Below are 13,917 nucleotides of genomic sequence, written 5' to 3' on the forward strand. Positions count from 1 at the left end.
ACTTTTGAAAATACATTATTGTAATGAGCCATACAAGTGTGACTTGGAGCAAACTTCTTTTGATAATGACTAAGTACTTTCAGTTTGAAGAAATGCAGTTGTTGTCCTGCAAGTACAGACCCTGCTTTTCAGTCTGGTTTGGGGATGTGATTTTTTCTTTTTAGAGCAATATTCTGTTATGAAATATTCTTAAAATACTTGGATCATACTGCACTACAACTTCAGAAACCAAAACAATCTGTCAGTTCACATCTCATAAGGAATCTCATTGTGGATAATTAAAAAGGAACATAATGTTAGGGCAACTCATTATAGTGTCAAGACATTGCCAATGTATGAATGCCACCCTTTTAAAACTAGGAATAAACAAAAATAGTTAGGAACAAAAATACTTATTATACAAGCTTTTGAATCTTCAATGATTTTACACTATTTAGGGTTATGGATGGTTGATCTATCACACACAAATGAACACCATGGTAACATTACCACAGACTCCCAGAGCTGTCCTCTTTCAGCCAGAGACTGTCCTGTACTTGGCCACAAGAGTTTTTAATAACACAGAGAGTTTTTTGCAGGCAGTCAGTGGGCAGGGCTGCACCAAATGCTGTTTGGGTTTGTTTCTAGGCTTCTGCCTGGTATGGTAGGATTCCTTTGAAAGTGAGAGTACAAGAACTCTGTTTGGCTTGACCTCAGTTTCTCTGTTGGATGATTAAAATAGAATTTATAGACAGACTTAACTCAGTGACTACTGCCACTGGTAAAAGCACTAAAAATCTAAATATTTAAATATCATTAAGTTTTGGGGGCAAAGGTGGGAGGGGAGGAAGAACAAAAGGAGGGAGGAAGGAACTTTAGGATGGTATTTCCAAATATTCCAGACTTCGCCATGGGGGCTGGGACTATAAGAATGAAGTCTCATAGGGAGGAGCAGCTATGACCTCATTACATTCACAGGGAAGGTAGTAAGGAGACACTTGGCTGATAATAGCTATGCTTGTTCTTTAGAAAAAATGTCTTGATCACTGAAGAAAATAATGAATGCAATTGACTAAAAGAAAAAAAATAGGCAGAAAGACATGAGAGAACCTGAGAGAAGTAAAGAGAATTAACTGCCTCTCTTCCTCCAGAAATGTAAAAGAGGAAAATACTAAGAGAACATTAAAAGGAAGCATAAAAGCAAAAATGCTAACTTTTTTGAGTATGCAACTTAAGAAACAGGAAAAGAGATGGCTATCCATTAGAAAGTGACTAGAAACACAAAAGAATAAGGGCAAACATCACCATAAAAAATTTAAGTGGCAGGGGAGATGAAAGCTACTGCATCACATATATTGCAATGTAAGGTTCCTCGGTCAAATAATCACCACCTGAATCTTTTGCAGGTCAGATTTTAATTCCCCCAGTCTGCAAAGAATGACACCCTTGTATAGCTTTATATTCATCAATAGGGAAATCCTCTGGCCTCAGAAAGACTACAGCCCCACACTAACTTATACAAGTACATATGCACAGAACCAAAAGACTATGTAGGAACCAGGGAACAAGTCTGTTCTATACTGTCTTTGGAGGAAGAACTTTTGCAAGAGTTCAGGTGGCTAAGTAGATGCAGGGAGTGATGGTAAGGTGCACTGCAAATGATGTGAGAAACTGAGGAGTTGGCAGAGTATTAGGGAAGAATGGGGTTTCTTTCTGAAGTAAATCCACATTAACCAGCAAATACCTTCCCATGATAGCTATGTAATCGTTTGACTTGGTGAGATTACAAGCAACTACCAAAGGAATTTATTCGCCTTGATCACCAGATTCAAGTTTCTCACTACGATAAGAGAATTTTTAAACCTATTTAATACATAAAGCAAATAATGCTTCATCCTAAACTGATTAGAAAAAACAGATTATTAATGGGAAGAAAAGCAGAAGTAAGGGTGCTTAAATGCTTTCCAAGGATCAGAGGCATAACATGAAGCTAAGGTTTCAGGTGAGCTTAACATGATGCAAGAGCTGTTGCTGCTGACTAGCAGTTGCCAAATGGACCAGGAATGCTTCCAGAATGGAGGCCAGGTGGGCAGGGCATTGAAGGGTGGGAAAGTAGTCAAAAGTTAAGCATGGTGAGGGAGTAAGTTGGTGTGGGGAGAATTTAAGCACTGGAGAAAGGTCTGGTAACGCTTAGACAGCAGACAGATCTGCAGGGCATCCAGTGCTGTCCATGAATACTTTGCTTTTTGTGGGTATTCCCATTGCAAAGCACCAGGTGTGACCTCCTTCCATGGTGTGCCTGTAGGAGCAGGAGCGGCTTCGGGGACCCACAGAATGATACAAAGCCCGAGGAGAAGGGTGGGCAGTAGTTTGGAAGGAGTTCTGCTGAATTCCTCCACCCCTCTGAAGTGATACATGGAATAAATAAACTCCACAACCAGAGATAGTTATGAAGTGGGTATGTATGTCAGTGCCTAGCACAAGCAAGAGAGCTCTCGTGAAAATTTGTGCCCTGAGCCTCAGTCTGACCCACATTTTTATTCACAAAGGTGTTCAATATGCAATACATTGCACAACTTTTCCATGTGTATCCAACCCCTGGCCCCGCCTGTCCTCACCTCGAACAGTAATCAGATCCACGCCCTTCTGGGCATGCATTGTTTGCTGTGGTGGTCGCACGGGGGTCTCTGGTGGTCTCTGAGGCTGAAGGCCATGATCTTCCTCATGACTGAACTTCTGAACTTTTCTCCTTTGCGCGTGCACTTGGTCCCTTGGTGCGTATCTGAGTGTGTCTGTCGGCCTTGATCAGCTTGGAGACAGAGGAGCTCCTTTATCTGGGTTCTTTGCATCCCTTGGTCTCCTCTGGTATTGTTCTTCATGCAAGAACCTTCAGACATTTGCATTTTCCTATGCCCTTTGTACCATGGCAGAGGTTTCTTAAGTAAAAAGGTTAAAATTCAATACATAATTCTACGAGCTGAAATTTAAATGCTTAATTCATTTTGCTAACTCAAGTGAACTCCAAAAATCTCTATTTCATGTCTGCATGGGAAGCCATTCTTAGAGAAGGATGAAATAGACTCATCACTTCACAGAGACCTGCCTTCAATTCTCGTTATTCAGGACTGGATTGCTGTGGATTATGTGCAAGGTGCTTAAGGTAAAAATGGATCTAAAATCAAGTATGAATCAAAGATTCATACAGCATCTCCTTCATGTTATGACAAGAGGCAATGACAAAGGCACATTAAGCATCTAGTTTCATTTTGCCTTCTCTGTCTTCATCAGGTCCACAAAAAGCAAGTACATATCTGCCATTTTGGCAAGGTAACCACTATGGCAAAAAAATGATGCTTTGAAAATTCCAGCGAAAATTCCCCCTACAATTCTGTCTGAGTCTGCTGTCTGGTCATTTTCTTCCATTTTAGTATGTTGGGTTTTGGGTTTTGCTTGTTTTTTTCCCTAGCTGCTACCTTCGCTGTGACTAATTCAGTAAGAAATAAAGGCAGCAAAAATGAATCATTTGCTCTCTTCTATTGATTTGAACACTACCAGTCTGCAAATGCTTCCATCCTCACATTCAGAAGTGTAATTTCTCTTTTTCATTTTCAGTGACAGTTTGTGTCAAACTTATCATAAATTCCCACAGTGTTTTGAAAACAAAACTGCAGTAATGACTTTGGAAGAGCATGACATCTATATAATATTGTTAACTATCTATGACGTTACCAGCTGCATTTGCCCATTGTTGCTGATACTTAACCTTTAATCTCCTTCTAAAATTTGAAAGTGCTTTTCAAATACATGTTATAGCATGATCAAACAAATTTAGGTATGGCTGACAGTGACAGTTTCTTTGTTTGGCTTTGATTTTTTCCCAAACAGAAATGCTATTAAAGTTAGGCAAAAGGCATTTTTCTCAAGTTTTAGCACTTCTGTTGATTGAATTGAAATGTCTATACTAATCAGTACAGACCTTGCTGTAAATAAACCTGAAATATTGTACAGCTTTAGAAAGTTTCTTGCCACAAAAACACTGCAAGGTGGAGAAAATAGCAGTGTGCATATCTCTGTCATGCCATTTATCCAGCCTTCTCTTTTTTTTGCTGTGAACATGGAGAAACCAGCCTTGGCATTAACTAACCAGGTTGTGCCCTCAGTGCTTCTGTCCATTGGGAGAACATGCTGTGGTGGGAGTCATAAAATACCTCATGTTGGAAGAGAGCCATAAGGATCACTGAGTCCAGCTCCCTGCTCCTTTCAAAACTGCCTAAAAGTAACCATATGACCAAGAGCATCATCCAGACAGTCCCTTGGCTCTGCCAGGTTAATGCCATGACCCCTTCTCTGGGGAGCCAGTTCCAGTGCCTGATACGATCCTATTACTGAGAGATGCCTCTGCCTGGATTAAGGTGCAAATGTGACCATATGCCAAAGTCAACAATATGGATTTAATTGAACTATAAAATGTGACATGGAGAGAGAGAAAGTAATGGAAAACAGAGGAGGGAGAGAGACACATCAAGCAAAAAATAGTCACCATTGAAGGATCCAGTGGCATCCTCTTAATCTTTAATCACCCTGGGCTTCTCAGGAGTGGGAGTCCTGAGGCTGTTCAAAACTTTCCACTACTTATACATTTTAGCAAACAATAAAGTAAGTATTAATTAGTGTTCATTTGTGTTATGCCCCAGTCTGCTTGGGGAGTTTAGGGGAGTGTTGTTTGGTGTACTCTGGGCAGTGTGCAGGAGAAACAACAAAATTATCCGCAAGTTCAAGTACAAACTTCTACTTGCAAATTTTAGAACATTACAGTAAAATAAGGTCATTGGCAAATTTTGAAATGTAGATATTTTGGTTAGAAATGCTGCAATATAAAAGCATAAAAATAGCACTTAAAAAAATGTATAAGGTAAAGGAAAGAAAGAGAAAGAAAAGTGTGGATAGGTACATGGTCACCACCTGTGGATTCTGTAGCAAGATTTGCTTCTTGCAATTTTTATGTCCATTGGTCGACATGCTAGTCACAGTCCTGTCAAAGTGATGGTCACAATCTTGATCCTTTTGAGGTGGGGAAAGCCCCTGAAACACAAAATCTGATGGGTTAATAGAGCCTCAGGCTGGGTGAGAACACCCAAGTACCCCCCTGGGGCGGTGAGTTTTACAATGGATTATGTAATACTGTGGATCAAGGGATATTTTGGGAATCTTTGATGGTTTATGACAATTTCTGAGACTTTACAGCTGCCTCTGTCATTGGTGTAGCATCAGTTGTGTGAATTATGGCCCTTAAGCAGAGATGAACACCATCAGACCTACTGTGAATGTCCTGGTGCTTCCCCAGAGAGGGGAGGCTTCACAGCCGAGCCACTTGCGTATGGACACTGGCATGATGAAAAGCACTATTGCACCTCATGGGATTTGCCTCTTATCAGCCTCCTCCCTTGTCTTGTTCAACACTCTGTAGTTGCCTTGGCTGATGGGTGTGCACCTCCTCTGCACCTGGGCAGTCACTTCAAATGGCAGATTGTTTGAGTATTAACCACTAATATTCCAGTCTCTCACAACTCGTTACATAGTTCTCCTATTCTGTTGGTTAAATGATTCCCTCTCTTCTCATACTAATTAGTCCCATTGTCAGTCTTTCTCTTCTTTTGAGTCAATGGGTTCTTACTTGTAGTCACGATCTCCCCCTGCTAGAATTACCTTTTGCCCATTCAGAGCTGATTTCAGCACAGTTGCTGAGTTATCTTTCCTTGTGGTTGCATTCTTTATGCACATTTTCAGTGACATTCTTGTCTCCCAGATTTGTTCACCTCTCCCTCCACAGTGGCCTAATTTACAGTGCAGGTTTCAGGTATCCATGTAGACATATTTGGTGGTGGGGAATTCAGTGGTCACAGGTTCAATCTGTTCAGTAACTTGAGGGGATCTTAGACCCTATGAGCAGTTGCTTCTTTGCACAGTTTGCCACAGCAGGATTTTTTGTCTGCCCCCATTACCCAGGATGCGCTAGCCAGATCTCAATTACACCAGGCTTGGAGTTAGAGCCATACTGTTGTTCCCACCTGTGCTTATCTCGTTACAAAGTCCTTCTGTAGTAGTAGTGTTTGAGACTGGCAATTGTGCACCTTGAGTCCTTACAGTGGCCCACCACGCTCAGTGAAGGAACTTTTCTTAACGCCAACCTGAACCCCTCCAGCTGCTAGCCCCCATGAGAAAGCAATGGGGGCTGTCACCTGCTCTTCTCCAGACTGAACAAGCAAATTTACCTCAGACCTTCCTTGTAAATCTGGCCCTCGAGATTTTTTCACCTTCATAGTGGCCCTCCTCTGAACACACTCACACTGATGCCCTTTTTGTGTGTATCCTGCTTTCAGGGTTTCTCTAAATAGGGTAAGGCTGCCTGAATAAAGAGACCAGAGCAGAAGGGTTGCACAGGTGGAACAGGGCTGTGATAGAAATTCCAGATGGAGAACTGGGAATTTTGTACAAAATGGCTCTGAGCCATCAGCAACCCTTCTGCATGGTCCCAAGAATACAATTCTGTTAACATGGTATGACTCAGATTGCCTTAAATTGCTCGGGAGGTTTTTTTAGCTCAGATGTTGGCTGTGCTGTGAGAAGGCACAACGGCAGGTAGAACCAGGGATTTCCCTGTCCGTGGCAAGGGTAAGGAATGGCTACAGGGAGTGGGTTGGAGGGTGGAAGGCTGGGGAAAGTGGTGGCATGTGGCAGGTATAAGTGGTCTCTCATCTAGGAACAGTGTGGACTTTGCACCAGGGACATGCAGCATGCAGGTAGGGGTACAGATTTTAGGTGCAAAAAATTAGCAAATTACCCTAAATGAAGATATTGCTCTGGGAAGGGTTTTTTTTTAAGGAGCAGACAGCATCCCACGGGAGCAGCTGGCTGGCATGGAATGCTGAAGAGAAGAAGTAGACAAAATTTGAGGTAACAGTCACCAAAGCTTACAAGGTGTGGAATGTTCCTGAGCATCTGTGGCTGGGCGAGATCAGAGTCTGATTTGATAACTCTGATCTGTAAAGGAAACACATATGTTGTAAAGTTGCTTGAATTATATACTTTTTAAGAAAATAAAAGCACATGATAAATAGAAGTGATTTCTGCAAATAAGCTGTGCATAATTGGAGCCTGCCTTTTAACCTTGCTGGAAATCTTTCATTGTCTGACTGTAAGACTTTGAGAAGATTTAACCTCTCTGTCAGTTTTCAAGTTTCTAACTTGGAGGTGATCAGCCTCAGTGTAGTACTGCAGGATAGCTAATAAAAAGCTATAAAACACTAAACACTGGATGGAAGCTAAAAGAATCAACAGAAAAATCTGAATAAATTACTTGAATAAATAACATAGAAAAGAGTATAAGGTACTTCATTTACCTTGTCACTCTATTGGCATGCTTTTCATCCATCTGTCATTTGTTTTCACAGATTGTGAGCTCCTTGGAAGAGGATCTGTGTCTTTCCCCAGCACTACAAAAAATCATGCCACAAAGTTGAAATAATATTGTGAAATAACTGTCATAGCTGTTGGAAGTGTACCACCTATCATAACTGAGCATGTTTGTGAGGTTCTGAGCGTGCTGCTTCCCCCACAACCTTCCTGAGGTGAGGAAGCACTCCGCTGTTCATCCCACACAAGGACATATAACGATGAAGACCTGGACACTGTGTCAGGGCAAGGAAACCTCAGCAATCCCAAAGCCCAGGAATAGCACTTAGGTGGGATGGCACTCTTCAGACACCTTTGCTTAGACAAACAACCCAGAGGAGGCCAGCAGATGTGACACAAGACCTACAACAGGACCTGTGTCTGTCTGAACTGATGGGCCCAACAAGTGCCCGGGGACACCCCACGTGTCAGGGTTTAACACAACATGCCTGTGTGTAGCACTTCAGGTTTGAGCATTTGTACCAAGCCTCACAATCCCCCCAAAAGCAGTGACAGAAAACATGACCTTTTGAAAAATTAATGGTACCAGTGAGTGTGGCGGCAATCAGCATTATTTTCATCTGCTTAGATGCTGGTGTCAGGCCAAAAAAATCTATAAAGCATGAGGGCTGGCTTCATTTCTGAAAGGAGTAGAAATCCCAAGAAACTGCAATGAAATCAGGCATTTCAGATGGAAACTAGACAGATTCATTGCCTTGTCACAGGTGACATTCAGCCCACAGATCTCTATCCTTTGCTCTGCCATTCGCCACAGCCTCCTTTCTGTAACATGATTTTCTTGCATTACTTGCTATTATCGCTATTACTTACTATTTGTGGAGAGTTGATGGCATACTCCAAGATGGACTGATGTGCAGGAGGGTGTGTGCAGTCTTTTTTAATAGATGGGGAGTCTATTAAGCAGACTGCCTGACAGTTTTTCTACCTATAGCTCAGCATCTAAACTGACGTAAGTCCGTAAACTTCAAAAACCCCATGGCATTGCCTCATTGATGACACACACAGCTTGCTTTTCTTCTGCATTTCTCCTTAGCCTCAGCAAGGAAGACAGATTAGTCTCACTCCTGGTGTGATTTTAACAGTGATAAGAGTTAGTACACCAGGTAAGACTTAATATACCAGCAGGACACCTACAATGACAGAAGAAGAGCTTCCAAAACAAACTAAAATGACCAGACCTTAGGCCCAGTTGCCAGCAACTCCCTGAATGCTCTGGGAGCTGATCAATACCTGGATTATCTGTCCCTGTCTTAATTAAGAGCCAATGGAGCAGGGTGAGGCTGAAGTAGCTGCCAAGAGAAGAAGGATTTGGGTCAGGATCAGCAGCCAGTGCACAGGCCAGAAGCTGAGTCCCCCACTTGCCCAGCGCAGAGCTGAGCCCCAGGTGTGCGACCCTACAGAGAGTTTCACACCTGGGTCACAAGACGGTGCTGCTGCTCAGCCAATGCACAACTTAAGCCTTCCTTGGCAGCAACAGAAACCTACTGCTGTGCCAACACGTGTGCAGGTGTTTATTTTTCTTAGTGTTCTGTGGCAAACACTATTAAGTGACCTTAAAACACTATTTTTCTTAGTGTTTTAAGGTCACTTAAAGAATCACAGCAAAGGCATGGCGAAAGCAGGTTTAATATAAAACAGGAAGTGTGATGTAGTTCATTTACAAGGTTCCTTCCCTCTACTACTTACTACTAATGCTCTGGTTAAAGCACACAGAAAAAGAGCAAACTAAAACCTAAAACCGGTCAATTGAAATCCAAAATCAACCCAAAACTTACCTCTGTGGAGGCTGGGGTTAAGGATAGGAAGGGGTAAGGACAAACAGGAATAAGGAAGACCTTCCCATTGCATCACAAATTTCAGAGTACACCCCTTTGCTAAACTGTGCCCCAGACTTAACCAACAGTTTAGGCCTATAGCTTTAACAGCACTTAAGAGTACTTAACTGACTGGTTAAGTTAAACAATTTATCCAAAGATTCAAATAAAATTTTCTATAACTTATGAGCCTAACTTACAAATCTGAAGTACGTAAGAACCCAGGAGAGCAGCATTCCTTGTACATATGCTATAGCATATTCACACCCTCATGCACACAGACCTAAAGAGTCTGTACAAGACACTCACAGAGTACCTGTGGCAAATTCCCCTCAAATTTGGTGAAGGACACACATCTGATACTTTGGGATCTTTCCAATGGGCAAAGAGTTGAGTCTGGAGAAGTGGGGGTGTCAGTCCAGGCTCCATCACTGTCATTCAGAGATTCTCCAAGTTTAGCAAACTTGAGAGTTCTCTGGCTCTTAGAGGCCCCACATAGAAGGAGGTGCTAGTCACAGTCTCTGCAGTCCAGGAGAGCTCAGAGAGTCCCACTTTGGAGCATTGTTTATAGAGGCACAAGAGAGTGGTCTTCAATCTTAAAAATTTTTCATCCTGACTGCAATTTGGACTAGAATGTTCTTTGAAAGTTTGATAACAAAATTGTTATTCTGCTTGGGTTGTTTTCCAGGCAAGAAAAATAAGTTTCCAAGGCTGTTCATTAAAAATCAGGAGCTCATTAGACAGTACTAGTTCCTGGGAACAGAATGTTTTTTGATAAGCTCAGGAGGAGCTCGGCCCAGGTGCTGTTTGTGAAGATCAAGGCCTAATGAGCCTTTCCCAGATCACAGTGAGGCCCCGGGAGGAGTGCAGGGGATGCACACCACATGTACACATATGCCATTGCACATCTCTGTAGTATAGATGAATTAAAATTAATTACATCCAAATCTTGATCACAGAGAAGTTCTTTAATGCACTTTTCTCATGACAAACCCCCCAAGATAACACCACTTTGTATCAAGAAGGTTTACTCCAGTAACAATCTACAACAACAAGAATCTTTCCATTTCTTTAGTTCTGATTCCTATTTCCCATATATGGTTCTTCAACACAGCTGAGGAACAGATTCTGAACCTTGTTTATTCATGGTTATGTATTTATTAATCACATATGTACATTTCACAGAATTTGGTATTCTGCAGTCAAAACTATTAGAAGAGCATTAATGCGTTGTACATGGTATCATATACTGGCTTTGCAATTTGGTGTCACTCTTATGGTTTGGAGGTACATCTAATATTCCAGGCATTCTACACATTGTACACAAAAGAAGACTGAAATAGAGGTGTTACTGCATGAACAGCAAAGGATGAACCTTAGATTCAGCTATGAGGAGAAACAACCCTGCAAAGACCCATTTAACTTCCAGGCTTGTTTCTTTTCAGCTGAGAAATGAAAATTCTCCCATGAAGGCAACTTGCAGGCTCTTCCTCCTTGCCCAGATCACTCTTGATTGGCATTGGTGAACAAGCCAGCCAAAGCACAGACACAGGGTGCCAGTTGTCAGTGTGAGGGAGAAACCCAAGTGCCTGTGGCATCTTCCAGCTTCCTGTTTGGGTAATTGAGGGAGTTGCAGAGATGTACAGCAGGAAAATGTCACGGATTCAAGTCTAGACTGCCAGCTGGTGTTAAAACCCCAGGCTCCCTTTTGCGGGCCCCTTTGGGGTGACTTTTGCTCGAGGGTCTATTTATGTGCCTGATAAAACTGTGAGGCAAAACAAAGATTTTCTTCTGAGAGCACTCAACAGGTGAGCACTGAAGGGAAAGAGCTGTTTGGACATCCACCAGTGGGAGGTGACAAAGGATGCTATAGATGTCAGGCCCAAGAGACCCAGGAAAAAGCTGGTGAGTTTGCTGTTCTCCTTGGCAGTGGGTGAGCCTCCTGCTGGTGTCAAGCATCTGTGTTCTCATCCTGAATCACTATGGGAAGCAAAACATGAGCATGGGGTGAAGACCCCAAATGACATAAGCACCACTGTGTTTCCTGTCTAAGCCAATGTCAAACTAACATTCAAACCTGACACCCTCTTGGAGAAGATTAATTTAGCCTGTTTAAAATGGAGTAGTAAGCTACCAAAATCATGGATGGGTTCAGCTTTGGCCATGGCAGATCTGGCTGGAAACCAGCTGGAGTTGGCTGTGCCTGACAGAGGGGCAGCTCTTTATGTCTCCCGACAGAAACCACTCCTACAGTCACACAGGCCCAATACACTGACCAAATTCAATTGTCTCTCAAGCTGTGCTGCTGGAAGCCCCGGGCTGCTGTGGAATACAGCTGCCTTATTCCATTATATGAAAAAGAGGGCAGCTTCCCACTGTGCAGATCTCAAAGGAATGGTGTAAATCAAATCTGAGTCAGCAGCTTTGCAAGCTACTCCTTTGCTAACTGGTTAACAAAGCAGTAGCTATAAGCATGGTTTTTCAAGAAAAAAGTAGATTTTAATTTGAACACAGTTTCCTCACCCTGAACAATTCTCCCTCTCACACACATTCACAAAATTCACAGAATGATTAGGTTGGAAGAGACCTTAAAGATCACTGAGTCCAACCCAATATTAGTAAATGAATATTGTTTTAGAAAAAGCAGCAGATCTGGCTCTTCCAACAGTCATGTCATATTGCAGTGTGGGAAAAGATTGTGGTTTCCTTGGAACAACACTCTTTCCCCTATTTTTCCTGAGGAACTGTGGTTTACTGGTTTCTCTTATTGACAACCTTCATTCTGTTTTCTCTCCTTGAGGCTGCTCATGCTTCCATGACCAAGCACAGAAACTGCATGCCTGGCTCTATATTAAGTCACATGACAATTAGATTTAAGCCATCATTAGCACAGAAGCTTTGTGTCCTACTGTAATTGCTGCTCAGTGCACTTAGGCTGTGGCCAACTTCTTCTCACTGCAGAAGTAAACCTCTGAATTGTTTCCTTTGTGTTTTCTTTCAAAGAAAACGAAGCGCAAACTTCTGCTGTATCATGTGAAAATAGGTTTGTGCTATGGGAGCACAGTCAAACACCAGGGAATGGTCTGGGGACACTGTGTAGAAGGCATGGACCCCACACCTGAAATTCTAATTAATACTGATATTTAATTTCTAATCAGTACTGTTCAGTATCTTTATCAGTAACATGGACATCGTGGGATTGAGTGCACCCTCAGCAAACTTGGAGATGACATGAAGCTGAGTAGTGCTGTTGCCACAGCACTGAAGGACAGAGAGTATTGTAAGACTGGTAAAACACTGGAAAAGGTTTCCCAGAGCGGCTGCAGCCACATATCTGGGAACATTAATTCAGTTTGCAAAGGGCCCTAAACACCTGCTGGAAATTGAAGATGTCCCTGTTTATTGCAGGGCAGTTGGTCTAGATAACCTTTAAAGATTTCTTTCAATCCTGACTAGACTGATTTTATGATTTCCACAACTTTAGGAAGGCTAAAACCGTGTAAGAAGTTTTAGCTGTGTTACAGCTATGTTGTAACTTTATGTGCTGAACTCGTGTTTTAGTTTATGGCCATTGCTTCTTTTCCTGTCCCTGGGTACCACTTAAAAGAGTCTGGCACCATCCTTTGGCACCTGCCTCTGAGATATTCATATGCATTAATGAGATTTCCTCTCACAAAGCTGTGGATGACTCATGCTATGCTTAGACTTGAACGCACTAATGCTGGCTTAACCTAGTGCACAAGACCCAGCTGTGGGAGACATTGTTGAGCTCCTTAGAAGATGAGCTGCCTGGAAGGAGATTGTAGCAAGGGGGAGGTCAGCCTCCTCTCCCATGCAACAAATGACACAGGGAGACTAAATGGTTAATGTGCATGGAGAGGTTTCAACTGGACATTTAAAAAAATTTTTTTTACAGAAAGGGTGACCAGATATCAAAAATGGGCTGCCCAAGGAGGTGGTGTTTAAGGAAAGACTGGACATGCCATGGTCTGGTTGACATGATCATACTTTGGACTTGGTGATCTTGGAGGTCTTTTTAACCCAAATGATTCTGTGATTCTGAGCTAAGGGATGGTTAAACTCACAGGGTGTGCCCCCCCACTCCTAAGGGGAAGATTCATAAATGCTCATGGCTGAATGGAACAACAAAAGGCAGAGGGTCTGCAAACAATCAGAAAGTTTTATTAGTAAATTACACACTTGGCATGGAAATTGGTATTCTAGCCCCTGACCGACTATATAAGCATGTGGCAATGGGTTTAAGATAACGAAGTAGTGTGAAAGGGAAGACAGAAAGGAAGAGGTGAACAAAAGAGGAGGCGAGAGAAAGAGAGAAAAAGAAGAGATCACCGCTCCTGGTTCCAGCACTAACCCAGCTGAAGGGATGTCAGTCCTGGTGTCAGAATCAATCCAGCTGCATCCGTCCAGCCAACGGGATATCCTGGGAGCACCGCCTGGGCTTGGGGGATACTTTCTATGGCCTGATCCTTTCTATTCCCCGTACTGAAGTGTTTCTCACTTTCTATGCAATCAGTTACCACGGGCAGTCTGTTTTTTCAGACCTTTTACCAAATGGGTCGGAGAGCTCTGGGCATCTTGGGTGCTCTGTGTTCCTCTCCATGCCCTCCTTCTTGGCCTCATCCCTGCACCT

The sequence above is a fragment of the Haemorhous mexicanus genome, chromosome Z, assembly GCF_027477595.1.
Source record: "Haemorhous mexicanus isolate bHaeMex1 chromosome Z, bHaeMex1.pri, whole genome shotgun sequence".
Lineage (NCBI taxonomy): Eukaryota > Metazoa > Chordata > Aves > Passeriformes > Fringillidae > Haemorhous > Haemorhous mexicanus.